This window comes from Xenopus laevis, chromosome 1S, assembly GCF_017654675.1.
Source record: "Xenopus laevis strain J_2021 chromosome 1S, Xenopus_laevis_v10.1, whole genome shotgun sequence".
Classification (NCBI taxonomy): Eukaryota; Metazoa; Chordata; class Amphibia; order Anura; family Pipidae; genus Xenopus; species Xenopus laevis.
In genome coordinates, this window is record NC_054372.1 from 63,462,641 (window position 1) to 63,482,209 (window position 19,569).

The 19,569-nt window shown below is 40.0% G+C and overlaps 1 pseudogene; it reads left to right on the forward strand.

Annotated features, from left to right (window-relative positions):
- Positions 1 to 10,819: 10,819 nt before the first annotated feature.
- Positions 10,820 to 17,574, forward strand: LOC108704459 (annotated as a pseudogene).
- The last annotated feature ends 1,995 nt before the right edge of the window (positions 17,575 to 19,569 follow it).

Consider the following 19,569-nt stretch of genomic DNA (forward strand, 5'->3'; position numbering starts at 1 on the left):
ATATAACAATAGACATTGCTGATTCTAGTGTTTATATACCTGTTCTATGGAAAGTAGATTGTAAGCACAAATAAGGCCTGGGCTAATATACATTATTGTGCTAAATACAGAGAATAAAAAATAAAAAAACAAAAAGAGACTACATCATTCCCATTTTGATATGGGATATGGATTTTTACAGATTATTCTTGTTTAAGGTTTTTAATATATGTCATTTTCTAGCTCAAAGAATAGAGGACAAAGAGGGGTATTAAATATGTGCAATGGTGCTCCAGTTCTCTGTTGTTAATGTATTTGATATCCTCTGCAGGCACAGTATGCAGTGACTTCCAGCACATTGTAAAAATACAGTTATATTATAATATATATTCAATATATTTAATAGTTAAAAGCCCTTAAGAATAGATTTTTTTATATTATAATATATAGTATATTATTAATTATTATATTATATCATTATTAGTTACAGGAAAGGTTTTTTCTGGTCTAAATATAAAACTATAGGGATTTATTAGATACAACTTGTTCCTTTCATGAGAAGGATTATTAAATGAATAATTTCACAAAATATATAAAATATACTGTATAAATATTCTGTATACAGATTCATAATATTTCCCCTTCCCTTTATTTATCTAATCTATCGATTAAACTTTTTTGGTGCATGATTGCTTTTGGTCCTGGATGGATGGTGGGATGCAGAATGAAACCGAATCCTCATACAGAAACGAATGCAGCATTGTTAACAATAGTTTGAAAGCATGGATATAACAGTCATAATAATATGGTTCCAGGGGTATCTATTGCATAAAACAAATACAGAATGAACCCAACCCGCCAATCCTCCCCCCCCCAGGTAGTTTGCCTCACAGTTTTGGAACCACTGCTCCAGAGGTCAAGTACAAGTAGTCTGAGTCTAATATTTCTCACATTACTGAGATATTTCAACCACTACAGCTATATAATTATTTGTAAGGTATCTTACGGTAGGCAATTATTACGGTCTATAAAACCCAATATGATTGGTTAGTCAGATTGATTTGTGTATCATTTTTAAAGTCTGGCTTCCAGTGTGTGTAACCTGCCATCCCATGAAAAGCTCATTAAAGTCTTTTTTTACTGCAACACTTTGTGAAATGTCTACTTCTTACAGTAAAGACCTACCCATCCCCTGTCTTGTGATGGGAGCCTATGAGCTGTGAGTAGCTTAGTTACATCCTTATTAATGTTCTAAAATTGACAGTACTGCCTAAGCCTACATGTTCCTTTACTTTAGGCCTGTCTCATACAAAATCAATACTCTGACGTTTTAATCTTCTTAAGAACCAGTACAGGTAATAGCACTTTTGTTATTATTAATTAACCCCAAAACCATGCAAAATTATGTTTGTGGTATGGGCCCTAAAATAGTTGGGGAGAATTGGCAGAAAACGAACAGTTGTGCTCACCATTACATTTTAAAAAAATAAGGCAGGGGTGCAATGAGGCAATGAGCTCAAAATTATTATAGATAAATACAAAAGGTCCTCTGCACTCAACCAAATAATAATATATAATACACAAAAGCCATAATAACCTGTAAATTATATCTTTATAAATACTTAGTGATGTCATATGTTATAAACAGCTCTTAGTGATGCAATTTTTGTTACACGACTCGCTAAAACTTGTGTATTATAATAAATAAAGTACCCCTTGTTGGAAAATATAAGGATATTAGAAGTAACCTCGGAGTTCCGTGACGTGTTTATGGAACTCCTTGGTGACTTATAATATCCTTATATTTTACAACAGGGGGTACTTTATTCACTATATTTGAGAAAGGCTGAGGAGTGTTGATAACCTTGTCCCAGAAAACACTTTCTCATAATTGTTGGGATAATGGGTTTCCAGATAACTGATCCCATACTTGTATTCTGCATTTTCCTTCATTGGTAATAGTAAATCAGGCCGTTGCCTTAGCTGCCCAACAAACCCTGGTGATAAAAATATTGTTTGACCTACTGGTTTTATCTATGTATGGGAGATTTCAACTGTCTGTGGAATAAAGGTTTATATTACAGTAATATCATTATTACAGATTGACAGATTGACAGATACTGTAGATAGACAGACATAGATAGATAGATAGATAGATAGATAGATAGATAGATAGATAGATAGATAAATATAATAAATGCTTATTTTACAGTAATATCCTTATTACAGACAGATAGGCCAACAGACAGAATTTTGTAATTGATTGTTACTTGAAATTCCTAAACCTAACTGTTTTGCCAACTTGACTGTCCCTTTTCAACCTGTCAGTTACAATGTCTAATGCTAACGGACTATTGCTGCACAAAAATAACAGCCCTCTCACAGAGAAACATGAGGGATCAGACAGGTAATGTAAAAGCATCAGGCAAAACTTCCATGGCAGAATTATAAATAGCAGGTAAACTGTATGTTATGATAGATTAAAAAAGGTTTAATTTCTGGTATCAGTATCTCTGTAATGGACTTAATTTTCACAACTACAGAAGGCTGTAGTAAACAAACTTACTGCTCTCACTAAACAAACATATGACATCACAGTGCAGCTGGGAGTGCATTCATTGTTGCTGGTCCAAAGTTATTGTAATGGAATCTGGCACAGATAACCAAGATGGTGGCTCCCTGGGTCTTCACGGACGCAGACGGATGATGTCAGCTTCTTCCCACACCCTGGTTGGTCGCCGGCGACGGAATGGACGTCGGCGTCAAAAATGGGCGCCGGCGTCCGTCGCACACGTCAGCGCGTCAGTCGCCGACGTCAGCGCGTCCGCGCGTACGTCATGACGCCGATGCGTCCGAAATTGGCGCCAAACTTGGGCCTTTATAAGGGAACTCCGGACTGTAACCTGTGCCCAATTATAGGTTTAGTTTTCTACTCCTGGGTGTGATTCATTGCGAACTTCTTGTCTATTGTGTACCGACCCTTGCCTGGAATTCTCGACTTCGAACCTCTTCTGCCTGGACTGATCTTGTTGCCTGTTTTTGACCATTCTTCTGTCTCATCCTCTACTGTACTGCGAACTTGGACATTGTTATTTTCCTCCCTTGGTCCTCACTACTCCTGAGGCCTTTGGCCTTACATTATAATTGGGCCATGGACCCGTTGGAGGAGAATCCTGCGCCGCCTGATGTCGGTGGGGTGCTTCGTGGTCTGGCATCCCGTATGCAGTCCTATGAGGTACAGCAGTCTCACTTTGGTCAGGCTTTGGAGACCATTCTTGCCAAGTTATCGGCGTTAACACCTGCCGATCCTACTCCAGCCCCTGCACCTGTGGTTCCGCTTCACGCCACCGAACCCCGCATTCCGGCTCCCCCACTCTACAGTGGTGATCCTACAGCCTGCCGTGGGTTTGTTAACCAGTGCGAGGTCCACTTTGCACTCGCACCCAGCCAATTCCTGTCGGAACGTGCTAAGGTGGGCTTCATCTTCTCCCGTTTGCAAGGGAAGGCACTAGAGTGGGCATCGCCTCTATGGGAAAAGGAGGATCCCATTATTGATAATGCCCGAGCTTTCATCCGGGAACTTCGAGTGGTCTTTGATGCTCCGGGTCGTGCCACTGCTGCCTCCGCACGCCTGTTCCACCTTCAACAGGGAACTCGCTCAGTCTCGGAGTATGCCATTGAGTTCCGCACCCTGGTTGCAGAGACTTCGTGGAACAACGACGGGTATCACGCTGCGTTTTACAACGGTCTGGCGATACGTATAAAGTCTGATCTGGTGTCCAGGGAAATTCCATCCCGTTGGGAAGATCTAGTCGCCCTGGCCATAAAGGTGGATACTCGGCAGAGGGAGTTTCAAGCTAAACTCGACAGAGAGCGCTCCCCAACCAAAAGATTCCACAGGTTCCAACCTACTCTGGCTCCTCGTTTCCAAAGACCCCTCCTTCCCAACCCGGCTCCCATCCAGTCTTCTCCAAATCCTGCGGTTCCTGCTTCCTCTTCCCTGCCTTCGGAAGAACCAATGCAGATTGGACGGGCTCGTCTGACCGAACAGGAAAAGCTTCGGAGAAGGGCTGCTGGACTTTGCCTCTACTGTGGTGGAAAATCCCACTTCGCCTATGAGTGTCCAGTGAAGCCGGGAAACGCCAACACCTAGGTAAGACTGGGGAGACTTACCTGGGTGGAATTGGTCCCTCTCCCCATTCTTCTGCTCAACGCTTCCTCCTTCCTGTGCAGATTCGTTTTGGAACCCAGTCGATCTCTTCTAAGGCTTTTCTTGACTCCGGTGCAGCTGGGAATTTCATCGATAAGGTCTTCGCAGAAAGCCATTCCATTCCTCTGCGATCTCTGGCTGTTCCTCTTCGAGCATTGGCGATTGACGATCGTCCTCTATCCTCCGCTACAATTTCCCACTCCACCGATGAACTTTCCGTTATTGTGGGGTCCATGCACCTGGAAAGATTGTCCTTCCTCCTTATCGATTGTCCTTCTACTCCCATTGTACTTGGTCTGCCCTGGTTGAATATTCACAACCCTGTCATCGATTGGGCTTCCTCTCAGATCTCCCGCTGGAGTTCTTTTTGCCAACAGAACTGTTTACTTACCAAGTCTATTATTAAAGTTTCATCCGTTTCTTCTAATTCTTCTTTGCCTCCTGTTTATCAAGCCTTCATCGATGTCTTCTGTAAAAAGTCTGCCGAAATCCTGCCTCCTCATCGTCCTTATGATTGCCCCATCGAACTTCTTCCGGGAACCATGCCTCCCAGGGGTCGCATCTATCCACTGTCTCCTTCTGAAACCGGTGCCATGAAGGAGTACATTCAAGAAAATCTTTATTCGTCCTTCTTCTTCCCCGGCTGGAGCCGGCTTCTTCTTTGTAGAAAAAAAAGATGGAGGTTTGCGGCCCTGCATTGATTATAGAGGTCTGAATAAAATCACAATCAAAAACCGTTATCCCCTTCCTCTCATCTCTGAACTGTTTGATCAACTAAAGGGGGCTTGTCTTTTCACCAAGTTGGATCTTCGTGGGGCTTATAATTTAATTCGTGTCAGAGAGGGAGATGAATGGAAGACCGCGTTTAACACCCGGGACGGGCATTACGAATATCTTGTCATGCCTTTCGGTCTTTGTAACGCCCCCGCGGTCTTCCAAGAATTTGTGAATGACATTTTCAGAGATTTACTGGGCCAGTATGTAGTAGTGTACCTGGACGATATTCTTATTTTTTTCCAAAAATCTTGCTCAACATCGTCTTCAAGTTCAAGAAGTACTTTCTCGTCTTCGAAAGAACAATCTGTTTGCCAAGTTGGAGAAGTGTTCCTTTGAGGTTTCTTCCATTTCCTTCCTAGGATACATCATTTCCCAACGAGGCTTCAGGATGGATCCAGCCAAAGTTTCAGCGATTCAAGATTGGCCTCTCCCCACCAGTGTCAAGGCTGTTCAAAGATTTATCGGCTTTGCTAATTATTACAGACAGTTTATTAAAGGTTTTTCTTCTAAAATTGCTCCAATTCTTGCTCTTATTCAAAAAGGGGGTAAACCACAACATTGGCCTCCTCTAGCCTTGGAAGCCTTCAAGTCCCTTAAAGAATCCTTTTCATCTGCCCCAATCCTCAGGCACCCTGAACCTCTCCAACCTTTCTTCATTGAAGTAGATGCCTCGGATATCGGAGCAGGAGCAATTTTATCCCAAAGATCCTCTGCCGATGGTAAACTGCATCCATGTGCATTCTTTTCCAAAAAATTTTCCTCTTCCGAAAGGAATTATGATGTTGGAAACCGTGAGTTACTGGCCGTCAAACTTGCTCTGGACGAGTGGAGACACCTTCTTGAAGGATCATCGATCCCTGTGACCATCTTCACTGACCACAAAAATCTTGAATATATTCAGACTCTTAAGCGCCTCAATCCTCGACAAGCCAGGTGGGCATTGTTCTTCTCACGTTTTAACTTCATCTTAACTTTTCGTCCTGGTTCAAGAAACAAGAAAGCGGATGCCCTTTCCAGAAGTTTTGTTCCTGAAGATCCCATCTCCGAAGACCCTGAATCCATTGTGCCTCCTACAAAAATCATCGCTGCTCTTTTTCCATCCTTGGCCTCCCAGTTATTGTCTGTTCAATCTTCTGCTCCTGAAGGAACCCCTCCTGGTGTTGCCTTTGTTCCTCCTGAACTCCGTCATTCCATGTTGGTCCAGTCCCACAGCTCCAAGCAGGCCGGGCATCCTGGAGTCAAGAAAACCACAGAACTTCTGACTCGTCTTGTATGGTGGCCGTCCCTAAGAAAGGATGTTAAAGACTTTGTTTCCTCTTGCTCTGTGTGTGCTGTATCCAAATCTGGGCGTTCCCCTCCCAAAGGGTTACTCTTACCACTACCCATTCCCTCCCGCCCATGGACTCATTTATCTATGGACTTCATCGTGGACCTCCCTATCTCCTCTGGCTACACTGTTATTTGGGTGGTGATTGACAGATTCACTAAAGTTGCACACTTTACTCCTCTTCGAAAACTTCCCTCTGCTCCTGAACTTTCTTCATTGTTCATTAAACACATTTTTCGCCTCCATGGTTTCCCTGCCGAAATTGTCTCTGATCGTGGTTCCCAATTTGTTTCAAAGTTCTGGAGATCCCTGTGTAAAGCCCTTGGTGTCTCTCTTCAATTTTCATCTTCATACCATCCCCAGTCTAATGGAGCAGCAGAAAGGGTTAACCAGGCCCTTGAACAATTTCTTCGATGCCATGTATCTCTGTGCCAAGATGACTGGGCGGACCTGCTTCCATGGGCAGAATTTGCACATAACAATGCATTACACATTTCTTCCGAAAAGTCCCCTTTTTTCTGTATGTACGGTCTTAACCCTTTGGCTTTTCCCCAGGATTTATTACTTACCAATGTCCCTGCCGCCAACGACCAAGCTGCCCACATGTCGGCCATTTGGCACGCCACGGTCATCAATCTGGAAAAAAGTTCCCTGGTCCAGAAAAGGTTCGCGGATCAAAGAAGAATCCCTTCCCCTTTGTACGCACCTGGCGATAAGGTTTGGCTATCCACCCGAAACATCCATCTTAAAGTCCCCTCTCCGAAGCTTGGTCCCAAATTTATCGGTCCCTTCTCCATCTCTGAGATCATCAACCCGGTGGCTGTTCGTCTACAACTTCCCTCAGAGATGCGGATTCCTAATGCATTCCATGTCTCCTTGCTCAAACCTGCAGGTACTTCTTCTTCTTCTTCTTCTTCCTCAGCTCCTGTCTTGGTGGATGGACATCAGGAATTCGAGGTTAAAAGAATCCTGGATTCCCGAATTTCGAGGGGCACCCTACAATACCTCATTGAGTGGAAGGGGTTCGGCCCGGAGGAGTGCTCCTGGGTAAGAAATTCAGACGTCCACGCCCCTCTCCTGGTCCAAAAATTCCACCGGCAATTTCCTTCCAACCCAGGTGGTCCGGAGGCCCCCCCTAGGGGGGGGGTACTGTAATGGAATCTGGCACAGATAACCAAGATGGTGGCTCCCTGGGTCTTCACGGACGCAGACGGATGATGTCAGCTTCTTCCCACACCCTGGTTGGTCGCCGGCGACGGAATGGACGTCGGCGTCAAAAATGGGCGCCGGCGTCCGTCGCACACGTCAGCGCGTCAGTCGCCGACGTCCGCGCGTACGTCATGACGCCGATGCGTCCGAAATTGGCGCCAAACTTGGGCCTTTATAAAGGGAACTCCGGACTGTAACCTGTGCCCAATTATAGGTTTAGTTTTCTACTCCTGGGTGTGATTCATTGCGAACTTCTTGTCTATTGTGTACCGACCCTTGCCTGGAATTCTCGACTTCAAACCTCTTCTGCCTGGACTGATCTTGTTGCCTGTTTTTGACCATTCTTCTGTCTCATCCTCTACTGTACTGCGAACTTGGACATTGTTATTTTCCTCCCTTGGTCCTCACTACTCCTGAGGCCTTTGGCCTTACAGTTATGACATCATAATGCAAATGTATTGTTGTTGCTCTACACATTGATGACATCACAATATACCTGAATCTAGAACCATTAGTTGTAGCTGAAAACTATCACTCTTTATCAGAATTTTGAAGCGACAACATCAGTTATATAGATACATCTACATCTACTAGATTTTCACGAAATCAAATGAATACAAGATCTCGAGATCACTCTAATAGAATGCCCAATCCAATTCACGAGGAACTTTCAGTTATAGATCCACAATGGGAGATTTTGGACCCCAAACCAGACATTCATGCCCTATATAAGGAATTTAATGTTAAATTCTTTAGGGGAAAGTTGCCTGAACCTGACCTGAAATGGAGTAACAGAATTTCAGAGTAAGTCTTGAATTAAACTTCAAGTTTGTACTTTACCATGATAGATATTTTCACTGATGTAGTTTATAGAGCATTTAATAAAAAAAAAGCATATATAATGTAGGAAGACAAGTAGAAAAACAATAGAAAAAATCACGTAGTAATTTGATACAGGAAAGGTAAAAACTAATTCTGAGTATTAAAGATTCACATTTTGTTTTGCAGAATGTCTGGATTTGCCCTAGAAACCAGTACTGGAAAGATGAAAATTCGCCTAAATAAGCCTCTTCTCGATTTAAGGCCAAGGAGGACAACAGTGGAAGTAAGTATTTTCTTATTCCTCTATTCTCCAAGGTATATTTGCAATATATATTTTTGTGACACCAACTTCAGTTTTAAAGACTTCCAAGCACTCAGCAAATTTATTTACATTAGAAAGTTGTAATAACCGATTTAACTGAATCGTTCTGTGCTCTACAGATCCTCCTGCATGAAATGATACACATACATCAGTTTTTAAGTAAATCAAAGGATAGAAGCCATGGACCAACCTTTCACTACCATAAGAGGCGTATTAATAGAATGACTGGCGCAAATATTATGGTAAGTGGTTAAACGCACTATATTTATTGCTATATTAGAAGCAATCTGTTAATTCTATTACTCTATTAAACATGATTCCCCTTGCACTTTTCTTATTTTTATATAGGCCTACCCTGATTTTAAGGATGAATATGACCTACTGAAGTGCCATTGGTGGGAGTGCAATGGCCCCTGTGGAGAATTAGTAACAAGGATTATGAACCGTCCACCAGCTACCAAGGCACATAAATGTGGAGGAGAATTTATCAAAATTTCAGAATCTGAAGAGGGTCCTTCAAATAAGAGAAGGAAGGTCTAAACCTTCAGAGAAATAATGCAAATTTCAGAAAAGGCATAGGATGAAAACTCACTTTTATTGCATGACTTTATAATGTCTTTGACCTAAAACATCTTAATTGTATTTTCTTTCCCTGCATCAGGCACTTGTAAAACCAATGGAATCTCAATGTAAATAATTATAAAAATAAATAAAAAAAACCTAAAGAAAACCTTTTTCTTTTTTGTCAGTCTTTGTTTCCTAAAAATATTCATGTGTAAAAGTGTTCGGCTAAATTCAGATGCCATTTTCAATGTTAAAAACAGTCCATAGTCATAGTTGCTCAGTAGCAGCAAGCAGGGAATCTGCATCTTTCATCCAAACCTCATATGTTTTTATTTACTCATTGGAATCAGGAAAGGGAAAGACTAATCAGCTAGCTAATAATAGGTATTAATAGCACCTTTCGTCAAAACCAGGGGCCCGTTCTTCTAAGGAAGAACATCAATGAGCATTTTGGTGGTATAATGGGAACTTAATGCACTTTTTGGGGGGGGGCAATACCAATTAGCACTTTAATAAATTATCACTGGCAATATTCCTTTCAAGCTATGTTTATGTAATGATAGATAATTCACAAGTTGCTCAGGTACAACATCACAATCATTATGACATTGACAATGCTTCCACTTTCATACAATTTTTGTTCAGATATTTTTAATGAAACAATAACCCTTTATGTCTTAAAGGAGAGTGGGAAAACATTAGGTACCCCTCAGTGATTATAATCACTTACCTGAGACCTGGGGCCAGTGCTCCTGTTTACTGAAAACTGCAATGACAGTCTAGGCATTTATCTTATTACTATATAAGCCTACCACTATTATTTTGATAATGATAATGGTCCCTGCAGATAATTAGTTACAATGATGATGGAATGCCTACAAAGGCAGAGAGAGTTTATCAAAATTTAAGACCATGGAGACAGTCCTGCATAGAAGAGACATAAAGTCTAACCTACAGAGTCACTATATGGTATAGATTGTTATACAGAATTGCTAATTGGCTTTTATAGTGCCCATTACATGGAGTTCCAAAAAGAGGCCACAGAGACAAACATATGATTCTATTGACAGAAGGGTTTATATGATGCATACATGTTAGATTGGTGTTACTCTGGTAATATTGTTGGACGGTATTATCATCAGTCAATACAGTTTATGAGTTTTGAACATGCATTTCTGCCCATAAATGTCACAGTAAAAATTGCTATAATAACCGCCATAAAACAAGACTATTTTATAGCATAAATATTGGGAAAAACGTAATTTGTCGCTAAACTCGCTAAAATTACCGCTAATGTTAGCTAGTTCATTAACGTAGTTACCGCAAGTGATCGCATTGCTGTTTAGTAAACTTAGTTGCTGCGAATATACTAGTCAAATTTACTGCACTTTAGTAAACGGACCCCATAGAACCATGGTGTCTGTTTATGGGAAAGTGAAAGATGTGAGTTACATAATGACCCTTTAAATCAAGAAAAGAGAGAAGGCATGTGTTTATACTTTAAATGATTTATATATTTTTCCATGAAGACAATGACACACTATACATTTTGTATATCAGTTTGGAAGCAGACTAAAGAATTCGTATAGTATACATAACCTAAGTCCTAATGTTTATTTTGCAAGTTATAAAGTGCAAGGCAGCTGTAGCCTGGGAAGCAGACAAGCCTTTTTATGTAGAAGAAATTGAAGTTGCTCCTCCAAGAAATCATGAAGCCTGTGTAAATGTAGCAATAAACCCTTTACATTTGTTTCAAATGCAGTAGTATGAAAGTAAAATGTTAAACAACAGTTCGCTTCTGTCATCTGTCTCTCTATAGTAGGGTTTTTTTCATACCCAGATGGACATCTTGTGTTTATGTGCATCTTTATTACACTTATGGTTCTCTTCCGACTATACTGTACCTGGCAAATTACATCTTATACAGTAGCTGGCCATATCCAAAGAGCCACACCTTGTAAGGCAATTATGACACAATAGAAAGGCTCACTCATACAGAAGGATGTTTTCACTGTTATGCAAACCCAAAAAGTATTTTGCAACTCCCATTCGGATTAAAGATCACAAATCAGTGTTGTAATTATAATAAAGCAGACCCCATTGTTGTGGGGGCCCAGACCAGTCACAAAGGTTGCCATCCATCGTAGCAAAAAGAGTGGTGATTTTGCGACCAGGACTTTGAGGGACGAGTAGTTGGCATGCGTGCATGCAGCTAAGATAGGCCACCATAAAAATTTCTTTGCTGGGGGGGGGGGTTAGCAGTAGTTAAGCCACTGTTGCAAATGCTCTATACAGTTGCACCAATATACAGTGTATGTAATAAACACCTTACTGAATATGCTATTATTTTTTACATCAAAATAATATGCTGCTTCTAAGGTATGCTATGCACAATTAAAATTTGCAGTCTAATTATTTAGCCGTGTTATTTCTGTTTACGACTTTTATTCGTTTATACTGAAACATTTTATCAATATATAGTATATTGGAAAGAAGCCTTTAAGATTTATTTTTTTAAAATTTTCTAACTGGATTTAGAGCTGTTGTGGTGCATCAAAGAGCGTACACAATGCTGTCCATCTCTGTGTGGCAGAGACAGGCCAAATAGCTTTGGCACCCACGACAAGGGTGACAATCTGCAACCCACTTCCTTGGTACCACCACACCATAAACCCCAATCTGAAAGCGTTACTGACAGATGCAGACCAGCTGAGCTAGGAATGGTGAACAGAGGCAAATATCTGATTGATTTAGGATTAGGATTGAATTATGCTGTGGATACTGTAAGGATATTTTCGGTCATTGCACACCCCACAAACACAAACTTTTTCCCAAAGTGGTTGCCTTTGCTGCCTACCCCTAGCTCTGGCCCTGCCAAGTGGGAATGCCTGTCTTGAAGGCACCCATATATAGTAAACATAAATACGATTTAAAAAAAAAATACAAATTGTAGTTGAACATTTATTTTAATTAAAATACATAAATCATAAGGTAAATAAATACTGTATTTACCTACTATTAGTACCTGGTAAATCCACCTTATAAAGTAAAAAGAGATCCTGTAGAACAACAATAGGATAAGGACATATAGACCAGTTATACAGCTTACATGCAACAATCCAGTACACTAGTCAGTGGTGCAACAGATCCATCTGTAACCTGAAGCAGGAGAGCAAATACTGTCTTCCACAACCCCTTTTCTTACCATCCTGTGTTTGGAAGGTGCAGGGCAGCTGGATTGCTAGTGAGGAGAGCTCATCACTTAAAAAGCGAAAAATGTCTAATTAAAATAATGGATTTTAGAGCAAGGCTAAATGCAAATAAGCATTGCTATAATAATGTATTTTTAGAGACTACTTAAATGTAATTGCAGGAAAGTGTGATGAAATGTGATGTTTTAGAAAGGGGTTGAGTAGTTTCTCATTATTGAATTAAGACGTGTACCAGTATCAGAGAAAAGAGTGGCTGTGTTAGATAAGGTTGCAAATATTTAGTGGCAGACTTGTGGACTTCATTGAACTCCAACAGCAGTTTCTCAGCCTGCATATAAAGAACTGTGTTTAAGTCAAAGTTTTAAGCATATGGAAACAAAGTATTAAGTAATGTATGCGCTTTATAATGAGGTGATGACACCTACTGGTTATGCTGAATAATTACACTTCAATACACTATGCAGTACGCACAAAATGTGAGCACATTGAATGCACTTTATTAGGGCACAAATCATTGACTATTTAAGATCATTTTGGCACCATTTTCACTTGTAAACTGAGTATTTAATGTAAGCACAGTAGGGATGTAGCGAACTGCCGATTTGGTGTTCGCGAACGCCGTTCGCGAACACCGGCAAAAAATGCGAACGTTCGCGAACTTCGAACACCCGCTAAAATCGTTCGATTCGAACGATCGAAGGATTTTAATCGTTCGATCGAAGGATTTTCATTCGAATCGAACGATCGAAGCCATTCGATCGAATGCTTTTCATTCGATCGAATGCTTACAATCGTTCGAACGAATGGAAATCGTTCGATTTTTAGCGGTCGAACGAATTCGAATGGTCGAATGGTTGAACGATCGAACGCGAACTCAAAATGCGAACGTTCCCAAACGTTCGCGAACATTCGGCGGACGCGAAAGGTCGAAGTTCACGCGAACAGTTCGCTACATCCCTAAAGCACAGTGACTGATTGTTATCCTTAATAAAGGTCCCAGTCAGGACCAAAACACTGGACACAAACAACAAGTGATTGAATACAAGGTTTTTAGAGAGAAAGATTCAAATACAATGTTTTTCTTTGATATGTAGATTGTTGCTACAGGAGTCAGCCGTACAGATGCACATGCTGTAAGAACTCATTTTAAATAGGAACTTTTCCCTGTAATTCTCGGCCATGAAGGTGCTGGCATTGTGGAAAGTGTTGGCCCAGGTGTTACCAGAGTGAAACCAGGAATTTAACCTGAATTTGCATAAAACTGCTAATATGTGCTGGTAAGTGGTAATTTCATATAATAAAAATAAAGACTGCTTAATATCTCCATATAAAGTATGGTATGGTATCTGTTAACAACAGTTACCCATGTCTTAGTCTGACAGCAGTATGTATGGATTCTGTGGCTCAGGAGTATTGAGGCCCATTGAAAACAATGGTCAACAAGAAGCTTATGGCCAGCCCAGAATATCAAACATTTGAGTATATGGCTACAGTGTGATACTTGTATTCCTCAGATGAGTTTTTTGGGGGGAGAAAAACAGAGAGAAAAAAGAAGAAAAGTATAGTGCAGTGTTCTCTATTTTGAGCATACACCTTCAGTGCTAAAAAAAGCAGTTATAAGTTATTGGAGGGGGGGGGTAATTTGGTTACAAAAACCTTGCAGAGAGAGAGCTGGTGGATATACAAATTAAAATCTCTAGTACCCTATGGACTTAATGTGGATTTTAACCTTAAAGGTTTTTTGGAATAATTATATTATATATGTTGCATTACATGAAGGATTTTGACCGGATTTTGGCTGGTAAAGGACTAATGTGCGTATTGATAAAGTTTTAATTTTCAACTCTTGTGGGACAATAAAGAAGCGATAGTTGGGAGAGGCGTCATCGCTCTTGGAGAAAGCCTATGAGGCGAAATGCGTCAGCGTTGACGTAGCATTGCGGAAGCGTACAGACACAGATAAAGGACTTGCGCAGTGAGGTCCCGGAGATGCTGAGAGACTTACATTGCTGCCGCAGAGATCCTCATTGTTTTTAGAAAGGCCATTGTATGGAGAATCGTTTGTGAGTGTATTTTAATTATTTATTAAAATTGTAATAGCACTTTTGCACATGCTGCTCTTTATTGTCCACAAGGGAAAATGAATACTGGAAACTGGTCCGACTTTCCATTAATTTTGAGATACGCTGAAATAATTCTTGGGTCTGTGAGTATAATATACAGTACCACTGGAATAGCCACATTCCAAAGTGTGGGTCTGAATCATACTGTGATACCTATTTTTCCTATTATTAAGCAAATGGATGTTTAACTCTCATTTTTCTATTAGAAGTTACCAAAAGGTGAAAGTCTCTTTATCACACTTTTTATTTCTTCGTTTTCCAGGTGATATAGTTATTTCTCTTTATATTCCACAATGTGGTGAAGTTTTGTTTGAATCCCAAAACCAACTTGTGTGAAAATATAAGGTAAAAATGCCTGTCCTTACCACCTGCCCCATGGTATTGATTTTTATTCCAAAATGATGTAAATGCTAAGTAAATAAGCACAAAGGGTCATGAGTTGGCAACGCCTGGTGCTCTAGCATTTGCAACTGGAGTATGGTAAAATGACCACCATCGTGTATATTGCCTAAAAGAGCCTCACGCCACAGCCAACATATTATTCATGGGGAATAAACAGTGCAATGATGGACTCAAAAAAGGTGGACTTAATTTTTCAGGATTCATTGAGGTCTGGCATAGTACAGAGAGACTGGCAAATTGCTAATGTGGTGCCTCTATTCAAAAAAGGATCCCGTTCTCAGCCTCAAAACTATAGGCCAGTTAGTCTGACATCAGTGGTAGGAAAGCTTTTCGAAGGGTTAATAAAGGATGGACTTTATAGCAAATCATAAAACTATGAGTGTGTGCCAGCATGGTTTTATGCGTAATAGATCTTGCCAGACTAACTTAATTTCTTTTTATGAGAAGGAAAGCAGGGACATCGATTCTGGGATGGCAGTGGATGTGATTTACTTAGACTTTGCTAAAGCATTTGATACAGTGCCACACAAAAGGTTACTGGTTAAATTAAGGAATGTTGGCCTGGAACATAGTATTTGTACCTGGATAGAGAACTGGCTAAAAGATTAAAGAGTGGTGGTAAATGGAACATTTTCTAATTGGACTAGTGTTGTTAGTGGAGTACCGCAGGGCTCTGTACTAGGTCCTTTGCTTTTCAACTTGTTTATTAATGACCTGGAGGTGGGCATTGAAAGTACTGTTTTTATATTTGCAGATGATACTAAATTGTGCAGAACTAAAACTGGGCAGCAAACTGGAAAATAAGGTTCAATGTTGATAAATACAAGGTTATGCACTTCGGCAAAATAATATAAATGCAAGTTATACACTAAATGGCAGTGTGTTGGGAGTTTCCTTAAATGAGAAGGATCTAGGGGTTTTTTGTAGATAACAAGTTGTCTAATTCTGGGCAGTGTCATTATTTGGCTACTAAAGCAAATAAATTCTGTCTTGCATAAAAAAGGGCATTAACTCAAGGGATTAAAACATAATTATGCCTCTTTATAGGTCCCTGGTGAGGTCCTTAAGAGGGATATAAATAAGATGGAGAGCGTGCAGAGACGTGCAACTAAACTGGTTAGAGGGATGAAAGGTTGGGGTTGTTTTCTCTGGAAAAAAGGCGCTTGCGAGGGGACATGATTACACTTTACAAGTACATTAGAGGACATTATAGACCAATAGCAGGGAACCCTTTTATCCATAAAGTGGATCACTGTACCAGAGGCCTTTAGACTAGAAGAAAACAAATTTAATTTGAAGCAACGTAGGTGGTTCTTCACAGTCAGGACAATGAGGTTGTGGAATGCACTGCCGGGTGATGTTGTGATGGCTGATTGGGTATATATAATTTATGTGGAAGTAGGGAGGGGTGTGTGTGTATGGATTCTGGGTCTTCATTTGGAGGGGTTGAACTTGATGGACTTTGTCTTTTTTCAACCCGATTTAACTATGTAACTATATGACTTACCCCAACATTAGTTGGATGAATGTGGGCAATACAGGAGAGAACATAACTTTAATGAATAAGGACTTGCATTTTATAATATGATAGCTCTGTTTGATTTCTGTGCTATTTTTGAGTTCACTTTTTTAACTCCAAGCACAACAGTTTAGAGCAATAAGTGCAAAGTCCATCTGTAGGAACTTTATTAACATCATGATTTATTATAACCAGAACTTTGCTTTCATTTTCTTACTTGGACGAGACAATTCTAACTTCGCAGTTAGTATATGAGCCCTGCCGAGTCCTATCAATTGCACAAATCTCCATTTATATCAGCTGCTAATTATCTTTATTCATCTCTTTATGATCTTCATAACTAAAGAGTGCAATAACCTAACGTGTGTTTTTTCAGAAACTATAAAAAAATTATTTATTGCTTTGTATACCCAACAAAGATTTATTTCAATACTTCCAAAACATCTGTGTTCAAGAAATAAAGAGTAGTCAACTATATTAATGGAACGTTAGTCCTATACAGCTTTTGTGGCAAGTTGGGAGTGGAATGCATACTGCAGATTGTATCTACCATCAGGGAAACAGTGGAGGCTATATGAGAAGTGGTAAAACCTTTGTATATTGCTTCACCTACCTAGGAGAACTGATTGAAATTAGCTGCTAGCTCTTTAAAAATGCAGCCACTCTTTTCACTGCATGTTGTGTTTTACACAATTTTGTCTTATTATGGCTTTAATATGGATTATGCCCTTGCTCATAACTTGCTACTAATACCTCGTGGTTGCATTAGGAACATCTGGTGGTAGCTATTTTATGAAATTTAAAAGCATAGTGTATTGCATTGTAACAGTATTTTATTTCCTTTTACATTCAGGTTGAGCCTGGCTCTTCCTGCGCAGTGTTTGGCTTGGGAGGTGTTGGACTCTCAGCTGTCATGGGATGTAAAGCAGCAGGTGTAAGTCGAATTATAGGCATTGATATCAACAGTGATAAATTCAAGAAAACTGTAGAGCTGCGAGCCACTGAATGCATCAACCCTAGAGATTATAACAAGCCAATACAACGCAAGCTGAGCACGAAAAAAACCACATATATTATGTTTAAATTTGTTTTCTTGAAAACAGCTTAGCACGTTTTTTTTTCGTTCCAAAAGCAACCCCTTATTCTATTGATAGCTGAACGCGCATAAAGTGCAACAAAAAGCATGCTGTGTCCTCTGAAAAGCAAATTGGGTAAAACTTAATTAGCGAATGCATTTATTTGTGTGCAAGCATTAAATGCAAAAAAATTTGTTAAAAACACTCGTAAGATCCCTAAGAAAGGCAAGGAATCGCAAAGGTTGGATCATTAGTACAAGGCTGAGGTACAACTGAGAGTCACCCAATGGCAGACTAACAGGTTTAGGAAAGGGTAAAGACAGTTTCAGAAAAAAAATGTTGTGCAAAAAACAATGTCGGAAAACTCTGTTTAAAAAAATCTTACAGATCTTTCTCTACTTTTTTTATCTCAATATCACCACTTTAGTAAATTTCACCTATATGTCCCTTTTCACAATAGCAGTGCCCCCCCCCTCATCTGCCACAATTCCATGGGTACATTTTTTTTTGTAATGTGTAACCACTAAGCAAACTTTGTAAATATACTAGTAGTTATCATGGCAATCTCTCATCTGTATAAAAGCTTTAATAGTGTCATGAAAATCTGCATGCACCACAGGCCTGTGAATGGAAATGAAGACTGGTAGCACTGGTTTTCCCCAGTAATAAATGTATTTTATTTCACACAGTTCACACTGCAGTGTTCATGTACAAGGGTCATATTTGTTGATTTGGGTGCAAACACAGAGCAGCATTGAACTTCTAGCATATTTAGGGAGTTGTGGGGTGGTCCCATTTTCCTGGCAGTTCCTCTATATTACCCAAAACAAAAGGTATTAAATCCAACACATTTTTACACAAGGCCAATGGCAGACCATGTTATTAATTTGAGCGCCATGCTTAAACATAAAGGGGCAGATGTATCAAGGGTCGAATTTCGAGGAGTTAAATCCCTCGAAATTCGACTGGGGAATAGAATCGAATAGGCAATTCGGGCAAATTTACGCGCTGGCGAATAGTCGAATGGGAGAATATTCGCCCGGCGAATAGTCACACGATCGAATATTCGATCGAAGGATTTTCATTCGGGTCGAATGCCTTTTTATTCGATCAAAAACTTAGAAAACAAGCCTATGGGACTTTCCCATAGGCTTTTAAAGCAAATCGAAGTATTTTTAAAAGAGACAGTACTTCGACTATCGAATGGTCGCAGCGTTTTTGCGCTCGATCTATTCGAATCATTCTACTCAGGCGAATTCGTCTACTCAGACGAATTTAGTCGAGGAGCACAAAAAACTACTCGAACTTAGTGAATGGGCCCCAAAGTGTCATCAAATTTCAAAAGCTTATGAAATGTTGATGTCTTAAAAAAAGTCATAAACTGCCCTATTACAAAATTATTTATCTCCCCAATACTTTGTCAACAAGGTCAACATTTCTGCACAGGGGCTTTCTGATGGCTGCTGCCCAAATGATATCTAAACCCTGTCTGTCCTTACCGATTTCTATAGCAATGGAACATTTATAAAATAAGAGGCTTGACTTGAAAGTTGGTGAGTTAATGACACTAATCGAAGTCACCCACAAACATACTCTATGAAAGTGAAAATATTTTGGACAAGCGCAGTGTATCGAGTGCTTTCTCACTGTGTGAGTTCATAGGGTAGATATCTTCTGTAAATAGCTGAGGCCTGGACATCAGAACCTCTTCCATTAGTTTACCAGTGATTTGCTGGACCCAGGCCAGTACCATCCACTAATGATCATCATTATTTCTGTAGGACACTTATTGAAACTTCTTGAAGATAATAAACATTGTGTTGTCATAAAGACATACGGTAAGTATATATAGACCAGATCCATATAAAGGGTTCCCTAATAAAAATGAATGCTTATGGTAGGAAGGCAACAAGGAAGCAGCCACCACACTTGGAAAAAGGAATTGTAACCATCAGCACAGGAAGGTTGTGTATTATAAAAAAATAATACCTCTAAATGCAGTCGCAAGGTTGCCGTGAATCTCATGC